Consider the following 20,224-nt stretch of genomic DNA (forward strand, 5'->3'; position numbering starts at 1 on the left):
GGATACTGCTGTCCAGAATGTCACTCAAATTATTGCATAAACTTTAGTAATGAACTACTGATACTCCGCCAGGTTTGTTTGTGCCTTTTGGAAATTGCAAAAGGTACAACAAATATATGCTAATGTGGTCTTTAAAATGTTGAAATGGAAGAGTTTGGGAGATCATAAATTAACATTTCCTAATTCAGAGAGTCTACAAAAATCATTAAACTCTGTGATAAATTTGTAAAGTCATGGTAACACTTCTAGGCTGTTACACATAAAGAAGAATCAACTTTCCCACTTTTTGCTGGTCATTTCTAGGTATTTTTATGGTAGCTTTGCTTTGTGAATTGTAATGCAGGATTCCCCCTGACCTACGTGTTGGAGGAGAGAAGACCTAGTTAATGAGTCCCTCTTTTGCAAGAGGGCTCCAATTCCTTTGGGAGTAAAATTAGGTACAGTCACTTTGAAAAGCCATTTATCAGTACTGACTTACAGTGAACAAATGCACACTCTGTGGCCAAGCAATTCTTTTCCTAGACATACACACATGGTCACCAAGTGACATGTTTGAGACTGTCCACAGCCTTGTACTCTTTAGAGCCCCTGAACTCGAAAACGATCCAATTGGAATACATTTGTTGTATTCAATTAGCAGAGCACTATAGAGAAGCCCCTGAAAAATCTGCAGCTATACACAGCAACATGGACAAATCTTTAAAAACATAAAGACAAACCAAAAAAAAAAAAAAAAAAAGAGCCATACAAATGAGTACATACAGTATGGTTCTGTTTATAAAAAGTTCAAAACCAGGAAAAATTAACCTAATTTCTTCGAAGTCAGGATCATGGTTACCCCTGGTAGAGGTGAGGGCAGGTAGAATTACCTGGACGTGGAAATGAGGGCGACTTCTCAGGGGCCAGAAAAGCTGTTTGTTAATATCGGTGCCCGTGCACGGGGGTATTAACTCATTAACAATCAACCAAGCTATCCACCCATGATTTTGTATTTTTATATGTGTTTAAGTATGCATATTCTAGTATTTATTATGTGAACTCCTTCAGGAGAGTTATCTTGAATTTCTAGACTTTTGCCTAACAAAACGTCTCTATAAAATATGTATGTGACAGATTTTCTCCCTTATATGGTGCAGAGGCCCGGGGAGAAATCCTCCACTATCATGGGTTATATATGTGTGTGTTTCAAACAAGTGCCTCCACCCAGTCACACAACATGGCACTGTATACAAATGACAAATTGCCCCAGAACATATACTCAGGAGACCTGATGCCACCTGAGACGTGATTTTTGACACTAAAGAGACAGAATGTAGTAAAAGCAACCATAAGACTTCTGGAAGTGTTCCTGAGCGGGTGGCCTTAAGGAGGTGACATTTGACAGGAAAGAGCCCGCAGTGTGAAGCACTAGGGACAGAGCCATCTTGACAAGAAGAAAGAGTAAATGCCAAGCCCCTGACATGAATTCATGAAAAATGGAACAAGGCCTGGCTACTGGCTACAGTGGAGGAACGGAGAAGTGATAGAGATGGTGGGACAGACAGGCAGTGGAGGGGGGCTCAGGTCAATGCAGCTGAAGAAAATGGAATTTTGTGCAGCTCTGAAGCCACCGGAAGGTTAAGACAGGTCAGTAACGTGATCATGATCTAATTGGCATTTTCAAAAGTTCATTCTGTCTGCTGTATAGAAAATGGATTGTGGGGAGGAAATGGAAGCAGAAAACCCACCACGAGGTTGCTGCGTTGAGAGGTGATAGCAGCTTAGAGTTGACAGGATGCACTGAAGGAGTGTGCGTAGGACTGACAGACATAGAAGGGTCAAATGTTTGGGGGCCTGAACGAGTCAAAGGATGGCAGTTCAATTTACTGAGGAAACTTGGAAAGGCCAACCTCAGTGGGAAGGATGCGTTTACAGTATTTAGTGCAAAGCATGGAATGTTTAATTAGTGTCATTTTTGTTACTGTTTTCCCTATTGAATTGCCTGTATTGGGAGGCTATAAAACTCTTAAAACAAAACGTGATCTGTACACTTGACCATGACAGTCATGAAAAGTCCATGCAAGGTTCCTCAGCATCAGTTATAAGGAATTCTGAAATGAGCTGCCTTTTTACAGGAAATGAGATTAGAAATTAGAGAAAAATTATTTTTCTCAATGCCAACTTTATTCTCAAAGACAAAGTGTCCTGAAATCTACTTTTATGAATATGAAATCTTTAAAAAAATGTCTATATAGTGGAGTGGACATATTATTTGTAACCAAAATTGACAGTAGCTACTTTCACCCTCTCAGGGCAATGGTATAGCTCATATGAGTTGGAAATACATCTCTATTTTGCAAATGTCAAAACTGATTCAGTTTCTTCTGTGCTGCTCAGTGATAGAACCTGAAATAGATAATATATCTGTTGTCAAACAGAGTGCATTAAAGAGTCTTTTTTTTTTATAGCAAAGGAGAATAGAAGGAGTAGAGAATTAAACTTACTTGTGTGTTAGAGCAAATAGAATTGAGATTTCAAGACGCTAACTCTTCTGTATGAAAGGACCAACACCTCAGTAGAAAAGGCCGCACACGAATGTTTCTAATGGGATTTTTTTTTTGTAGGTTAGAACATCATAAAATTTGGTTGATGTTCCATATCTGGTTAGATAGAGGGCAGAGGGAACAAAGGAGATGAGGCTGTGGATCCTTAGAAGATAAGTAATAAATTGTGCTAATTTGAAACACACACCGGCACACACACATGCACATATACACACATACACACATGTGTGCATGTTTAATTCAAGTTCAGCAGTAACTATAGCAATTGTTTATGACTTAGATCAAAGATATTTTCAGGGAGGATAATTCTATTATTGGCATTATCTAGAACTGTTGGTATACGGTGATTTAAAAAAATGTCAGTTTTGAGTCAGTTCTATTTTTGTAATTATCTGAAGACAATATCTGTATCAAGGGTATACCGCACTCAACCCTCCTCCCTTTGTCTGTATATTGTAAGAAAATCATATGCAGACAAAGGTGGGTTACTAGAATTGCATGTGTGTATATATGCATATACATCACATATATATGTATGTGTTTATATATACACATTTCTTAAGGGGCAGGGTGACCTCAGCTGACATCTGTGTTACACTTAGAATGTGTTAAGCATAAAAGACTAACATTTATCATAAGATCAATAATTTTTAAAGGCTGCAAAAATACAAGCATGAAAATACAAGCATTTTTCTTGAAAAGGTAGATTTTACAGTTTATACAGAATAGTTTGATTTTCAGAATGTATTCTGAAACTCCATGCAGCATTCAAATACATAAGCTTAAACTTTATACCTAATGTCAGACTCCATATAAAGATAATCATTCCCCATGTTTATATAAAATGAATGTAATAAAAATTTTATTATACGTTATGGACATTCATAAGACAGAAGATACCCTATGTATAGAAAAACTTTCAAGTTCTCATAATTTTTTTAAATCTCATTTTTTCCATAAAGAATAATGGTTATCTCAGGTTAAACTTCCTAAACTTCAAACTGTCCTTTTTTACTCTTTTTTTTTTCTGTAATCATGTAAAAGACACACACAAAAATAAATGCCATGACCTAAAATGAGCTTAAAATTTAGCTCTAATGTTATCTGTCTCTATAAAGTGACTCTTTCTGTGAGTAGAACATTCAATCAATGTATCACACAAGCAGTAAATCTTCTGGAAGTTTCTTCTCATGGAAACAAGTCTTCCCATGAGGCTTCCATGTGCTGTCTGTGGTGTCCTTTACATACTCGTAATCTGAAGGTGTAAAACCAAAGCCTAGGAATCTGGATTGATACAATATTCTTGAAAAGAACAGTCAGAAGTAGCTGAGCTATCTTTATGCCTTTGTACCAACCAGGCACACATATATTAAAAACTGGGTGACAGAAAATCAATAAAATGCATTAAATCTGAGTTGGTTCCACAAGTTAAAAAAATAAATAAGTAAATACGAAAACAAAACCTATTATTCCATTCAAAATACATGGTCACCTGCGAGATCTCAATCCTCCAGGAACACAGCCTGTCTTAAAGGATTTACTGATAAAACTAGTAACTAGGAGGGTCAACATTTAAGATCCACTGTATGTTTTCTATATCTGTAGATAGTATTTTCTTCAAATAGTTAAGAAATATTTGATTTAAACCCTTGTTTGGCCCATAACAAAGAAGTGCCAGATTTGATCCAAATTGTTAACATACTGCATTAAGGATTAAGTACTTTTTCATGAGTCTTTTTCTCTTTTTTTATTGAAGTGTAGTCCATTTACAACGTTGCGTCAGCTTCTGGTGTACAGCATTAGTTCGGTCATACATACACATATCAAGTACTTTTTAAAACCGCAGTTCTGGTTAATTTCTTTCTACTCAGCATCAACCAAAGCTATCCTGTCACTTGGCAGAGAAGCTTCTAAAGAGCAACTTTGCCCAGGGCTGATCCTTTGTGCCTGAGATGCTGTCTCACAGAGGCGTTTGGTGTTCTGTCTTGCAAAAGCTGCATTTTTCTGGATCCACATGCTGTTTTAGACTCTGCTTGGTCCTTTGATCCCAGGTGGCTATCTATTGCCCTGATGTAAAAGAAAGCATTTTGTTTCTGCACAATTTGGTGTAGACCCTTCAGTTCACAGACATTCTGAAACCATCACTCTTTGTTGGTTTTGGTTCCCTGTTAGCCTGCTTAGAGTATATGAAATTCCTTCCCCACCACGTGCTCAGGAAAGGAGTGGGAACCTGACTCCCTTCAACTATACTTTCCCTCAGATCTCAGTGGCAAAAACTGTGCCACACATTTACAAAAGATGCTAGGAAATGTCGTTTTTTTAACTGTTCCCTTACATAGCCGACAAATTCAAAACTCTGTTAGTAAGGAGATATGGAAGAATAAATATTGATAATAAGCTAGCTGCTTAGGTCACAAGAGCAATCTCTTTATATAATAAACATTTATTGCATAGACATTTAGGTATTTTATAGTGGTTCAGATGGAGAGAAAGGCAAGTCCAGCGATGACTAAAATAAATGAAAAGTCTGCTTTAGACTGAATGTTTGTGTCTCTCATAATTCAAATCTTGAAACCTAACCTCGAAGGTAACAGTATTATATGGGACCTTTGGGGTGATTGGATCATGAGTATGGAGACTTCATGGATGATATTAAGACCCACTTAAAAGTGTCCCCCGAAGCTCCCTCACCCTTTCCATCGTGTGAGAACATAGGACCATCTGTGAATGAGGAAGTGGGTCCTCACCAGATACTGTCTGTGCTGGAGCCTTGATCCTGGACTTCCCAACCTCCAGAACTGCGATAATGAATGTTTCTTGTATGAGCCATCCAGTGTGTTATTTTTGAGAGCAATTATGCAGTGTTGCTCCCAATGTCTTGAAAAAAAGAGATAACAGAATACTATCTATAACTCTTTTTCTTCCATCAGCAAGTCTTATTTTAAAAGCCTAATAAACGCTTGGTACTGAATTCCCAAGGCTAGCCTGTATTTAAGGGATGGAGATGCTGGCTCTACCTCTTGGTTGGAGGAACATGGCAGGAATTGCTATGACCATCTTAGAAGGAAACTTTGTACATTTTGTAAGGTCATCAGTGACATTTTGTTAGGCAGAGTAGCTGAGGAACAGCCTGCCACACAAGCTTTCCTTAACACAGTCAAAGTTCTCTAAAGTATGCACTCCCTAGGAGACAGTACTCTCACTTCACTAATTTTAAACTCTCCACCTACATTTTCAGGGGGAGTTGCCTCATAAGCATGAAATTCTCTACCATTCTATTTTGTTCCATTTGACCCAGTTCTGTAAATTTCAAATTGGGTATCTTGGTTATGATGGTTCATATTTTCTGAGTTTCCTCATATTTAAAATTTTGATTAATGATATCATCTACCTTAGTAATCAAAAAAGTTTACACGTCAGGTGAAATAATGAAATGTAGAGTTCTTCACCACTTGCAAATTTTTACACACATGGGAGTTGTTGTTATGCTTTGCTTTGGCTCATCTTGTTCTGTTCTATCAACATTATTCCATCCCCCACACAAATTCTTTACTCAATAATGATTTGATAAAAATACATCATCTTCTTGTGGCATGGCAGTCCTTCATAATGAAAATGAAAGTTAAAAAGATTAAATACAGAAATAATTTTATTTCCTCCTGAAAATTCTCCCCTCCTGTGCATCCTACTTGTTACCCTCACATCTCACTGCCCTAACCAATGTGAATTTCAAAGTATAGTTGAATATTTGAATAATTATTTATTCATTTCGGTAATTTATATTCTTTGTTTGCTATATGTATCCCTATTCAAATAATTTATTTACAGAAAACTCAACTATTAGCTCTAATGAAGAGAAGCAGGACACTGATAATCAAAAAGAGTGTTCAGGGCAGTTCTTATTTGTTTGAGGGATTAATTTTTTTTGGAGGATTTGCTTTTGTAATTAAATTTTTTTTTCTCACTAGAATTAAATTTTATTTGCATTCCTTGGGCAGGGAAGTATGAGATACTGAGGAGAATTCTGAGTACCGAGAGAAGATGATCTGGATGTAAACAAAATTCCATAAGCCACACAATTTGAAAATATACTGATCATTCACAGTTGATCACATAATACATTTGCTTATATTCATTCCATTTCTTCACCATATCATAAAGTCTTTGAGTAGAGGGACCAGCTGCAAACAAATTCTATAACTATTAAAGTGAAAGATACCATACCAAGCCCTTAGTCTGACTATGATCAATAATTCCAAGTGGCAAGAATATTGTGACTGAAGTCTGGGGCTGATCCGAAAGCTAATAAGTTGATGTGATTTTACTGTGTCTTCTATTCTCCCTCTTCTGATATAAATATTTGGGGTATATGTGCATATGTATATGTGCAGGCGGAGACAGAGGAGAGGGGGAAATTGAGTAGAATAATAAAAGAAAATGATATTCCAACAATTTTTTGACAAAATTCATAGCAGTATAAAGAATGGTTCCAGGGGAGAAAAACAATAAGATAAACATTTAAAACTCATATTTCATAAATATGAAGTGATTTCGGAGTTTACCTCAATGAATGTAATGGAACACTTATTGCTTTTATTTAATTTAGAACAGGATATGCATTAGCTGTCTCTTAGCCAAGTTCATTTATAAACTATTAATGGTGTAATTTGCATTTTCATCAAGAAGGCAAAAAAAAGTATTGCATAGTCCCTTTTTCTCCAGACACTGAGTCATTATTTAATTAAGTACTCTTTACAGTTTTACATATCACATTTGCATTTTTATCTAGGTGCTGCAATGAGTAAATATATTTAATTTGTCATTTCATATGTTTTTTAATCTAAGCATATGAAGATCATTAGCTTTTCTTATAATGCCATGTTTTCTTTAAATTCTTTAACTCACAGACAATAGTTTCACTCCCTTTTATTTGAAAATAGTGTTGTTACTAAGTTAGAGGCCAAAAGAAAACCAAAATAATCTGTACAAATTTTCAGTGACCTAGTTCACAGATTCCATTTTAAAAGTAATTGCATTTTTACTATATATTGTGTGGTGTTTCCAATTACTTCTTTACACAGACAGTTTTCCCGCTGCATGTCTCCTTTTAAGAACTATGTAAATAGTTAACCATGTTTTGAAAATTCTACAAAATCCTTAATAAATCTTAAGCTCAGATAACATTAAAGAATATTATTAAAATGGAAGAAGTGAATATAAAATATGAGCTCAAGAGACTGTGATCATTATCTACAATTATAGAAAGAATTGTTTTCAGGAAACAAAAAACTACAAAAATGAAAACTGATTTTGAGTATTAGGGAAATAGTATGGAAGTCTTTAAATTCTGTGATACTCTTCTGAGCTAGGTGAAATAACTCCGTTGTTTAGAATAGTTTATTGATTTCTTTAATAGAAAGTGAAAGTAAAGTGGCAGAAAAAATCTACAGCCATCTGTCTGTCTGTCTGTCTATCTGTCTAATCATCTCTATCTGTATATGTATGTGTTTAAAGAGAATATTGAAAAACTTAACCAACAATTCACCAGACTGGTGATGTCTCCCCAGCTCAAGATTTACTCTTTATACGCATTGCTCTCCTCACCAATGGTGGGAGCACAGGGAGATTTTTTAAAGTGACAAGTTTTTTGTACTTGAAAATAAAGATATTAAATGTTTGTATTAGCACATTGTTGTGTCGAAAAATCTTTGATGAGGTTTACAGAAGTAGATATATTCCTAGAAAACTTACATGGATTCTTTCAGAAAAGAGTACTGTTTCGTACTTATAAAAGCCTTAAAATTAGCCTGGTACATATATAATCATCCTTCATGACCGCAGATACAGTAAGGCTGTAAATAAGTTCAGCTCAGTTCAGATGAACACATTTTTATAATGTAGCTGTCAAAGTTTCTTTCCTTACAGCATTTAAGATTTCAGAGTAGCAATCAATTTTATATCATAACAAGACATTGAATAGCTCAAAAGAAATGTAATGTTTAGGCTATTAAGATATTGAGGTATAAACATAATAAATGAGACAGATTATTCAATTTAAAGGTATATTCAGCCTCCAGATTCATCCATGTTGTCGCGAATGGCAGAATTTCCTTTCTTAAGGCTTCCATTGTGTGCATATACCACATTTTCTTTATTCATTCGTCAGTGAATATTTAGATTGCTTCCATGTCTTGGCTATTGTGAATAATGCTTCAGTGGACAAGGGAGTGCAGATATTCCTTCAAGATTCCAATATCAATTCTTTTGGATATATATTCAGCATGGGGTTGCTGGATCATATGGTAAGTCTATTTTCAATTTTTTGAGGAACCTCCATACTGTTTTCCATAGTGGCTGCATCAATTTATACCCCTACTGACAATGTTCAATGGTTCCCTTTTTTCCGCATCCTCACCAACACTTTTCTTCTGTTTTGTCTTCACTTTTGTTTTTGTTTTGTAATAGCCATCCTTACAGGTGTGAGGTGTCGAGGGCTATTTCATTTTGGCTTTGATTGGCATTAGTTATGCTGAACTAATTTGATTGATCATTAGTTATGCTGAATACATTTTCACATACTCATCGGCCACTTTTATGTCTTCTTTGGGGAGATGTTTAGTAAGATCCTTTGCTCATTTGCTAATTGGGTTATTTGTTTTCTTGCTATTGAGCTGCAAGAGTCCCTTATATATTTCAGATATTAACCCTTCATCAGATATATAGTTTGCAAATATTTTCTCCCATTCTGTAGGTTGCTTTTGATTTTGTTGGTTGTTTCCTTTGCTGAGCAGAAGCATTTTTTCTGCCTTTATATTATTTTCTTAAACCAGCAATTAAGCTATAATTGATGTACTAAAATCTGTACATTTTTAATGTAAACAACCTGATGAATCTGACAGTAAGTATATACTTGTTAAACCATCACCACAATCAAGACTTTTTATTTATGAGGAATTTACTTTTTGTTTATAAGGAATTTGCAAGGCTTTACTTTTGTGAGAAATCTAACAGGCCAAACTCATAGAAGCAGAGAGTATAATAGTGGTTGTAAGGGACTGGGAGAAGGGGAAAAAGAGGGAAGTATTAATCAAAAAGTACCAAATTTCAGTTATACAAGATGATTAAGTCCTAAAGAGCTACTGTACCACATAGTCTAGAATTAATAATAATGTACTATATACTTAAATTTGCTAAGAGAGTATATCTTAAGTTTTATTATCACAAAATTAATAGTAATAGTAATATAATAAAGAGGGTGAGAGGAAACTTTTGGAGGAGACAGATATGTTATGGCATAGATTGGTGATAGTTTGAGAGATGTATACTCATCTCCAGACTCATCAAATTTACACATTACATACATTTTTTTGTGTGTCACTCATACCTCAATATTGCAAATGTTAGCCACTATATATAAAAATAGATTTAAAAAACTAATTTCTTTTGTATAGCACAGGGAACTATATTCAGTATCTTGTAATAACCTTTAATGAAAAAGAATATGAAATGAATGTATGTATATGCATGACTGGCACATTGTGCTGTACACCAGAAATTGATACATTGTAACTGTCTCTACTTCAGTTAAAAAATTCATACCTCAATAAAGCATTTTTAAGAGTATATTTTTTCCTAAAATAAACCTTATCTTTTTCTCTATCTTTTCATATATTCAAAAATCTCAAATATCACTGATTGAATTGTGACACTGTATTTACCATAATAAATTAAATGTTTGGAGGAGGCCTCAGATATGATGCAATATCTCTGGGGAGATGCAGTAAAGAACAAGAGTTTGCATATATAAACATTTAAGATAAATGTCATACTGTCTATGAGCACAGGCAGAGGAGATAGAACTGAGTTTGAAACTTGGCTCCACTGCTTCCCAGCTGGTGACATTGGACAAGTTTCTGTATCAAAAACTGGTGATGGTAACCACGGTGGAGGCAGATTTTTAACGTTAAATGATAAATTCATGTAATGATTTGGCAGAAGATCTATCAGTCACTTAATAAGCACCCAGTAAATAATCATTATGTCACTAGCCTAGTCTGAAGGGTAACTCAAGAAAAGAAAGAAAATAAACACTAATCCAAGTGCTGGTACTCAGTGAGCTTAATAACATTCAGGGTTTAATCTGAGAAAACTTAATTAAATATAGTCATTCTCTCACTTCTTTTCCCTATAACTCAATTTTGGAAGAAATCTTGTTTTTTTTAAGGAAGATGGACTCTATTTTTTTGCAAGTGCTTGCTTTAGCCTCATGATGTGAAACAGCAAAGCAGATACGCTGCTAGGAAATACGAGGTGGCAGAGTGCAAATTTGGTGGGCCAAATAGAATTTCCGTGGGTGTAATGATTTTTAGGAACTGACAGCAAGCTGTCTAATACCATATTTCCATATTCATCCTCCAGTAGCATGAGCTGCAAAATTCCTAGCTGAGAGCCTTCCTGGTTGGCTGGGTTATAACTTTGGGAAGTTTTATAGCTGAACTTTAAAATAAATCCACGTGATCTGGGGCTTTAAATTCAATTTTTGGAATATTAATCTAAGAGAACAGCAGACATTTATTCTGTCCAAATGTGCCATTGGCTCTCTTAAACCCATGCTGCACAATTCTTCCGTGAATGATTGAGAACCTGGTGTTTCCTCCTTGTCATCGTACGTTCCACAAAAGGCGGTAACTCCTTAATGGATATTTGTTCACCTGTCTCATCTATTCCAATAAAAATCTGAAGTAAATATACACTTGAATTGCTCTGAGAATTTATTCACAGAGAAATTATCTGTCAGGAAGTTAGTTATATCCACGAGATATTCATCGCTTTTCCGTGTGTAGTTGGCCACCAGATGGTCGCTCTCCACAGGTCTCGTGGGCTGTGAATTGGCACTAATTGAAACATCAACACTCACTTCAAGGCTCCTATAGAGGAACCACATCTCCAGTTCTCCAAACCCTCTTAAACCACGAATTTAGAGTGTTCTGCATTTAATGTTATTGTTTTCATTTCACAAAAAAATCAATAACATCTTCACAGAAGATGTTACACATGTGGTGGAAAGAAAATCCTTCAAGTTTTATCATTTACATTTTTACGTAATTTTATCCTGATTCTAAATGGCTCCAAATAGCCTTTTTTTCAAAATGGTATAAAACACTGCATGTGAAGAATTTCACTCTAAGAAAAATATTATTTTGAATTGCTTTGATTTTATTGAAGACACACATAGATTTTTTTTTAATGATGGGAAATAAAAATAAATTACTATTTGATTATCTCCTGTATCATTTTCATGCCCCTGAGGTAGACAGACAAAAGTACACCTAAACTGATTACAGCTACCCTCATTGTTTTCCTAGCAAATATCTTTATTGGTCAAGTTCCTCATTGTTGACTAAATACTATAATAAAACCTTGATTCAATCTATTAAATATTTACTGAGAACTCATATGTACTATCCATTATACTAGGCTTGAAATGATTTCTGACAATTTGAGGCTCCCTTTCCAGTGGGAGAAACCCAGTGTAGATGAAGATACAAAATGAATGATTTCAGGAAAATTGTGGTGTTAGAGGCACAAAGAATAACTTTTTCTAGGAAGAATTTGAGAAAAAAAAAATTGGGATTAATAAAAACTAAATTGGTTTGGAATAGAGGAAGAGGGGGCAATGACATTCCAGAGAGAACAAGATTATGAAAGAATAAAATATGAAAGTAGCCAGTAGGGTAGATTCTAGAAAGGAGGTTGAGTACACTGAATAAAAAGAGAAATGGACTCCACTCTGGTAGTTAACTGGTGACTTTACATGGCTGTGGTTTTCACTGACATGGAATTTGCTTGGTACTATTAGAAAATAAGATAGGATCATCATTTTTATCCTGAGATTAATGACTCTTCTTGTTATCTCAAAGCAAATTAATTTTTATGAGGCACAACATCTCAGTATAAAATGGTGAGGTTGAAAGTCAGATTACAAAGGAATCAAGAACTAAATAGTAACTAAGAAAATTAGCAGAAGAAATGTTGATGGTGGGGCATGTGAAAAAGCACCAGATGTTGGAGATTAGACAGCATGCAGGAAAAAAAAATGTCATAGTTAAAAAAAATTGTTTTACATTAGTTGGTTGGGTTAACCCAAAACTTGAGTTAGCAAAGAGGTTATCTTTAGCAGGAAAAATTCAAACATGAGAAATGTGGGGAGGCTAATGGGTATAGTACGGAGGAAGTAGTTAAGAATATTAATGTTGGAGTCAACAGACTCTGGCTGTGTCACCTCCTGCAAGTTATTAAAACTTTTGGTGCCTCTGTTTTCTCATCTATATAATGAGGTTACTAAAATATACTTCAGAGTGTTGCTTGTGGCTAAGTTAAATAATATAAATTAAGTGCTTAGAATGGTGCCAGGATGTAGTGATCACTCAACAAAAGATAGCTATAAAAAATTGATCATCATCTACAAACTGGATAGGCAAGTGAAGAACAGATTAGAAAGAACAAGTCATCTGTTTAAAAAAAGAAAACAAACCTATAACTGCCTCCTCTTGTACTTCAGAAAGGATTGAAATTCTTTTGGCAAAATGCTCTTTCAGAGTTTAATTTCCGCCAACTATTCTGCCTCTCCTCAGAGGGAACAGCCATGGTAGCAGTATTCTTGTAACAATTTTTTGAGTGATATTGGTGGCTTCAAATAATTTTTCAATAAATTATTTAGTATATACTTATACTAAGAGGAATCTGGTGTATTATGCAAGCATCTAGATTTTATCCTCTACGTTTTTTAAAATTGTATTTCCATTTGCCATAGATTGGTGTTAACACAGAGCCAGAAGCTGGGGAATGACTAGGTCCCAGATCCAGAGGTCAGGCCCCTGGACTGACCTGCAGCCAAAGCCCACCAGGAAATATGAGGAATTTACAAGGCTTTACTTTTAATTCTCTTGCTTCTCCTTTGACCATACACCAAAATCTACTTCTGGGAGAAGAGACCACCGAAAACCTGAAACCACTCACTACCAACAAAATAGTCTAGGAATTGGGAATAGCAAGGAGGTTTGAAGGGAGGAGAGCAAATACTAAAAATTTACTAGTTACATCAAACCACAATGTATCTTAGTGAACTACAGGGCCAGGGTGTTAAGAATCTAAGGAAATAGTTATTAATTTAAAATGGATTGAACTTATTTCCCATGTTTATGTCTGCTTTATAGGCTTTTGTTTAGATATACGTAAAGAGAGTACAACTATTTAAGCCTTTTTTCCTTTTTCTCTTTCTGTACAACAGTTTTTTTTATTGAAATGTTGTCAGGTTATAGTGTCATGTCAAATTCTGGTGTACCATGTAATAGTTCGGTCATACATATACATACATATATTCGTTTTCATATTCTTTTTCATTATGGGTTACTGTAAGATATTGAATATAGTTCCCTGTACTATACAGTTTAAACTTATTTATCTATTTTATATATAGTAGTTAGTGTCTGCAAATCTCTAACTCCCAATTTATCCCTTCCCATCCTCTTCCCACCCTGGTAAATGTAAGTTTGTTTTCTAGGTCTGTGAGTCTGTTTCTGTTTTATAAATAAGTTCATTTGTCTTTTTTTAGATCCCCATATAAATGATATCATATGATATTTTTCTTTCTCTTTGTGGCTTACTTCACTTAGAATGACAATCTCCAGGTCCATCCACGTTACTGCAAATGGCATTATTTTATTTTTTGTGGTTGAGTAGTATTCCATTGTATAAATATACCACAACTTGTTTATCCATAAGCAAAACAAAAAGACAATCTATGGAATGGGAGAAAATATTTGCAAAAGATGAGACTGACAAGGGCTTAATTTCCAGAATATATAAACAGCTCATACAACTTAATAACAAAAAAAAACCCAATCCAAAAATGGACAGAAGACCTAAACAAGCAATTCTCCAATGGCCAATTGGCACATGAAAAAATGCTCAATATCACTAATTATCAGAGAAATGCAAATCAAAACTGCAATGAGGTATCACCTCACACTAGTCAGAATGACCATCATTCAAAAATCCACAGATGATAAATGCTGGAGAAGGTGTGGAGATAAGGGAACCCTCCTACACATGGGAGTTGATGGGAATGTAGTTTGGTGCAGCCATTATAGAAAACAATATGGAGATTCCTCAAAAAACTGAAAATAGACTTAACATATGATCCAGCATTCCCACTCCTGGGCATATATCTAGAGGGAATTTTAATTAAAAAAATACATGCACCCCAATGTTCATAGCAACACAGTTTACAATTGTCAAGACATGGAAACAACCTAAATATCCATCAACAATAATTTTTTAAGTAATGTTAAATGTTCTTTAAGCACCATACTGAAATACTTTGCATAAATGCCTGTATTGTTCACATTGCTTCAGTGTGCCTTTCTTGGTTCTCATTGCCAAAATCAGGACAGAATCTATATAAATCTATAAAACCCTTAATCATTAACACCATTTCCATCAGGTTAAACTCCCAACTCAGTCATAAAAATACTAATGAATCTTAATATGGCTACATGAATAGTCTTAACTGTGACGGTCCTGAGTGTGTGACCAGTGTGTGTGCGCCAAGCTGATGGAACCTTTTTTTTTTTTTTTTTTTTGACAATAGCTTTTTAGTTCGGTGTAGGGGAGGAAAGAGCCTGCCTTTTCACACAATGCCAAACCTTGAATAGTTCCAATTTCAGCCTAATCACACTGTCCTTAAAATTTCACTCTGCTTGAATAATGAAACAGGATGATATGAAAATTGTATGAAACTAGCATGCCCCAGGACAGGTAGGGTAGGATGTAATTACATCTGCTTCAACAGCTGGAGTGATGTGCTGTAAGGAAGGCTTTTAAGGTGACAGAAGTTAATTGCACAGGTTTTAGGGCAGAAGGAAATGTATGTGAAGAAGCAAAGGGAAAGGACACAAACCCCGAAAGGGTGTCAGATTTAGAAATTTGAGAGGAAAAGGATTATTTCCAGTTAGAAATGGACATAAAAAGGTAAATGGCAAGCCACTTTTTTCAATAAAAGAAATAAAAAGGAGACTCTTGGCTGAGTGGAAAGCACTGCATTCCTTCCTTGCTAGCCTCCCAAGCATAAAGTGCTGTATGATGTACCTGCATATAAAATAGGATGGCTTCCCATAAACCAGGCTATGATATTTCCCCAGTGACACTGGACCTCAAGGCAGCTCGGTAAGAAAGAGCACATTTTCCTGCCATGTCTGTAATGACAGCAGTGCCTATCTTGGGCTAGGTATCGCAGGGCCATAGAAACCACGATGCAGTCAGTCTTGTCTCCAGCTGGAAAATACAAAGCTTTTGAAAAAGACCCTTTGGGTGGCATTTCTCTAATGAAGGCTGAATCACTTTTTGCAAGCTGTGTGAGTTTGTCACAAAGAAGAGAAAGGGACTACGTATGATAGTAGGTGTCACATTGAAAATAAAAGTTTCAAAAGGAAAAAGGAAGTAAGCTGTGTTATCAGTCTCAGTCTCATCCATCTTCCCCAGAGGGCAACCTTTTTACAGAACTAGTTGGACATAAGCTATGCTATTTATTCCTGGCAGGTGTACAGTAAACACAGTATCTTCCATACATATTCTTCACTTCCTCAATGTCTTCAGAAAAAGTATGTGATAAATCACCAAAAAAAGAAATCTCCTTGGATTTTGTATAACTATAGATTCTTCTAGAAATGTAGAGAGGTATGCAAGTATTTTTTTTAATAAGCCTGGTATTTTGAGTTATAACATTTGCTCAAGGATATTATCACTCGATCTTTAATTGATGCTACTATATTAATTGTATGGCACTAATATACTTAATAAAGACTGAGGGTTGCTCAGAGAATGAAAGTTTATTGTTGAATTTTAATGCATAACGCAAATATATCAATGTAATTGCTCATTCTTCCCCATTCTTTGGACACTTCATTTTGATTAGCTAAATGTGTTTTGAAGACATTTTTTTCAGTTTGCTGAAAAAGTCAAAATCTTCCCTAAGCTAGAATGTAAACACAAACACTAAATCATTTACTAAATATCTGTCAGCAATTTACAATCCCATAACCTCATTTCAAATTAAAATCTCTTAATGCTCTATCATTCTCCCCAGGGGAGATCAGCTTGCAATTCTCAAGGCAAATACAAATTTCTCCTCCAGATTCAGCTTAATCCTGATTTCTCATTAGAGGGCTTATTTAGAGTAACGTGATGTAATCTGCCTTCGCATTATGGACAGCTGTGTTTATCAGCCTCCAGCTATATTAAAGGGGCAGATATATTCATTCATGGTTTCTTTTTTAAAAGTAAAGCCATTTCAGCCATTTTTATAGGTATTTTGTATACCTTTGCATGAAAAATTTCACCTCAATTCTGTATTTGGTCAACTTCATTTTTGTCTCATCAGTTGGTTATTTTAAAGAAACAGGGTATTTGGGAAGGAAAGCATAACCCAGATTTTATTTTTCCTTAAAATGTTTTTAATGAGTGAATCCACACACATTAAAATTAAATTATAAAATTAAGGTACAAAATTAAAAGAACCATACCACATTAATGCGTAATATACACAAATATTTCGAAGATTCATGGAGGTGGGTAGTTTAAAGAAATCAGATTATCTTTGGAGGACGGTATAGCACAGTGGTGGGGTGTGTACTTAACATGCATGAGATCCTGGTTCAACCCCCAGTACCTCCATTAAAAAAAGTTAAAATAAACTTAATTACCTCCCCCCTCCAAAAAAATAAATAAATAATACGAAAAAGATCATCTTTATCCTCTAGGCTCTAGTCAAGACTGCACATACCAGTCATACCAAAAGAAGGTGTTGAAGAAGTTTTTAAGAAGACTTCCCAAAAAATTCACACACTGGCCCTGACTCCAAAAGACTTTTCCTTACGGATACGTGATATCAAACATAGTGTAAAAGACGTATTTTTCTTATTCTTTTCTTGGTACTGTTGAAAAGTAATAAATTATAATTTCAAAATAATGATCTTTCTCACACCAGACAACTTGCAAAGTGGATCAGGGACCAGCTGCATCGTCATATTCGCCAGTTTTGGCTGCCGCCTCTATTCCAGACCATAGATGAGGAAGACCCATCGGTAAACAGAGTCACGTCTCGGGGGCCGTCAGGGAAACAGAGAATAGCTCCACTCATCTCTGTGCTGCTCTCTCAGCAAGAGAGAGGGTCTAGGGCTTAGCTTCCCATCGTACAGGGGCAAGAACAACCTAGGTACTGCTTGTTAAGGTTGATCTCATTTTAAACTCCTAAATCATCCATCTCTATGATTCTAGAATAAATTCTGTACTTTTCATTAGTGGTTGATATTTCACTGTATATAGCACCTGTTCTGAGTACAGAGATATGGAAAAATAATTCTGATTGCCTTCTTATTTGATATTGTTTACGTTGATTTAAATGCTGGTTAAAGAATTAGAAACCTTCCATTGCAGAACTAGCTCATGATGGTGCACGCACCAACAAGCCACAGGTAGCTTCTTCGCAGGATGAGGAGTTGTGGTTTAGAAGTTACTCGTACGCATCATCCTACAGTAAAAACAGAACACATGTCAGCGCAGCATCAGTGTGCATCAGCTGAGGACACTGGTGCTCACGCCTGGTCTCTTAGAATATGGGTCCTTTGGGCATCCTGGTTTATATGGAACAGTCTGTGGCTTTTTTCCCCGTTCCCTTTAGCTGAACTTTCTATCTTAACAACTTGCTTACCTAGATTCACAACATCTTACGGGCTTTCCCTAGTCAGTCAGACTGATCCTTAATCTTATTGGTCAGTCCTATCCTCCTGTCCCCTAACTCCCAGCTTGAAAAAAGGGCATCCCATCTTTACTCAAAGTTACCACAAGTAACTTTGTACCATTACTTCAAACCCTATCAGTTATGAATGGACAGTGTAGTTAGAAGCATAAGCAAAAGGTAATATTCACAATAGTATTCAATGGTCACCAAAGAACAAACTAAAAGGTAGTCCCCAGAAGAAAGGAGGTAGTTGGAAAAACTCGTATGTTTAAATATCGAAATAATGCTTGCCTTGGATCTTGAGCAAAATTAAAGTCATAGTGAATAATAGATGGAAGAATATGGGGGGGAGGAAGGGAGAGGATATCTGATTCTGTATTTACTGAGATGTGTTTATGGTGCTTAGAGTTTTATGAATGATTAGGGCCATAGTTAGGGTGAACATTTATCTTGGTTTGCCAGAGACAGTTGTGAATTTTGCCTTTTCCTGCTGAAATTACTAACAGCATCCTTTTTACACTTGAAAGTGTTCCAGTTTGTGTAATAAACCTCATGATCATTCTACCTAAAGTCTGAGAAGTTGTCGTGGTGGGGATGAGTTACAAAAAAAAAAGTTTTAACTGAGAGAAAAGTGTTATGATTTGTGGAAAGCAATGAGCCAGCAGTAGACAGGGAAATGATAGGAGACCAGGACTGAAGGTTGAGGCTGCTGATTCTTATGTGGGTGAGAGTGAATATATTTGCTTTTGTGGAGCGCAGTGTTTGACTTTAAATGTTACAGAAAATGAGATCAACTAGGCAGACAGAATCCCAGTGATTAAGAATTTTGAAGCCTGTAATTTAGAATTCTAATTAGACTATAGCCAGTAGTCATTTTCCTTCTCAGAAGAGGAGCTTGACTGTCCAATTTATCCTGAAGGATTCTTGATTCTTGTTGCTTCAGAAAGTCTCAGTTTAAGGCACAAGATTCTACAATCAGCAGAAGTGGCTGCTGTCCTGGTCTAGATGTGGTGTGGATAATATATGGACCATGGCTGTGCCTGTGGAGATGAAGAGTCAAGAAGCAAGAAATAAAAATCTCAACTATAGATACTGTGAGAGTGAGATAAAAACGCATTCCTTCTCACATGACACATGTCCATTTCATTTACTTCTAGAATGTAAAGAGAAAAGCATGCTAAATACTAATTAATAATATTCTTCAAGATTTTTAACTTCAGTGACCTCCATTTCTTTATTGTCTTTTCTCCTATTTGTGTCTCAGCAAAATGAACAAAACATAGAAATCTGAGCTGCAGTGTCTTGTGTCCTTGACTAGAGACATTGCATCTGCCAGAGCCTTTCAGATCAGTGCCCATTGCAGGGTTCTAAGTTCCCAGGGACGCTGTAACAGCTAACAGATGACTGTAGCTCATGTGAAAAATCCCACTATGTGTAGGTGTGCGTTAGGCCTGAAATCACAGTCCACTAATGGGCCACTTTCGCTTGTACGCTGCTTTTTATTCTTTTTAAATATGATTATACTGGATATGGTGGCCATTTCCCTAGTTGCCTTCAGATTCATTCTCCTCCCTTACACTTTTCTGTTTGGTATCACTCAGCTGACTCTGCAAAGTACAGTCCCCAGGCTCCTTTGAGACTGATCTCTATTTCAACGGAGAGGCACTGGCAGGTGATTGGAGTACAGGAGGAAGGGAGGAGCAGAGTCACTCCCCGGCCTTCCCCCATCTCTGCTTCAGTCTATGCCAGTGGCTGTGTTTTCATGTGGTTCCAGTCTCCACGAACAAATTTTATCTCCCTCCCAGCTCCTGCCTGGACAATTCCACAGTGGTTCTAATCCCCACAGGGCAGTTTTAATTCCTGACTTTTCCTAATAACCCCA

The 20,224-nt window shown here is 35.9% G+C and overlaps 1 long non-coding RNA gene across 1 annotated transcript in view; it reads left to right on the forward strand.

The window, feature by feature from the left end:
- The window catches only part of LOC123614461 (uncharacterized), a 218,159-nt gene extending 198,762 nt beyond the window's left edge, over positions 1–19,397 (forward strand). Inside the window, exon 4 of the long non-coding RNA XR_012502062.1 lies at positions 17,590–19,397. This is a non-coding gene — a long non-coding RNA (uncharacterized LOC123614461). The remainder of the gene's footprint in view (positions 1–17,589) is intronic.
- The last annotated feature ends 827 nt before the right edge of the window (positions 19,398–20,224 follow it).

The sequence above is a fragment of the Camelus bactrianus genome, chromosome 24, assembly GCF_048773025.1.
Source record: "Camelus bactrianus isolate YW-2024 breed Bactrian camel chromosome 24, ASM4877302v1, whole genome shotgun sequence".
Taxonomy (NCBI): domain Eukaryota; kingdom Metazoa; phylum Chordata; class Mammalia; order Artiodactyla; family Camelidae; genus Camelus; species Camelus bactrianus.